Source organism: Octodon degus, unplaced genomic scaffold (assembly GCF_000260255.1).
Source record: "Octodon degus isolate 3935 unplaced genomic scaffold, OctDeg1.0 scaffold00124, whole genome shotgun sequence".
NCBI classification, from domain to species: domain Eukaryota; kingdom Metazoa; phylum Chordata; class Mammalia; order Rodentia; family Octodontidae; genus Octodon; species Octodon degus.
The window spans coordinates 7,602,098-7,602,642 of NW_004524700.1; positions in this window are offsets into that span (position 1 = coordinate 7,602,098).

The window sequence follows — 545 nt, forward strand, 5'->3', positions numbered from 1 at the left end:
AAAAAAAAAAGAAAGAAAGAAACAGATAAAAAGATATGGTCTTTTTATACAATAGAGGACTATTCATCCACAAAGAAGAATAATCTTGAGACTTTTATAAATGAATATAACTTGAGACCACATTCATAAGTAAAATATATCAGACTCACATTTATAAACATCATACTTCCTTCCTGATATGAAAAAGTGGAAAAGTAATGCAGTCTTCACTGTACAGTAGTTATTTTGAAATGGGAAGAAGTTGTTCACAATGGAAAAGCAACATGGATGGGGAAAAGGGGAAAGAAGGAAGGGAAATGGAAAAATATGCAAAGTAGCTGTACTACTAGTTTCTCTTAGTTCATTGAAAAGGAATGTGTGTACTAATATGAATTGGAGAATTTTGTCATGCTTATATCTTGTAGTCTGAGTAACTACTTTAAAGATAACAATACACAACATATTTACTACTTTTATTCAGGTATTATGTTATGAACTTTGTTTTACTTTTTTAAAAATATATTTTATTGGGCTGGCCAAATAGCTAGTGGATTAAAGTGCCTGCA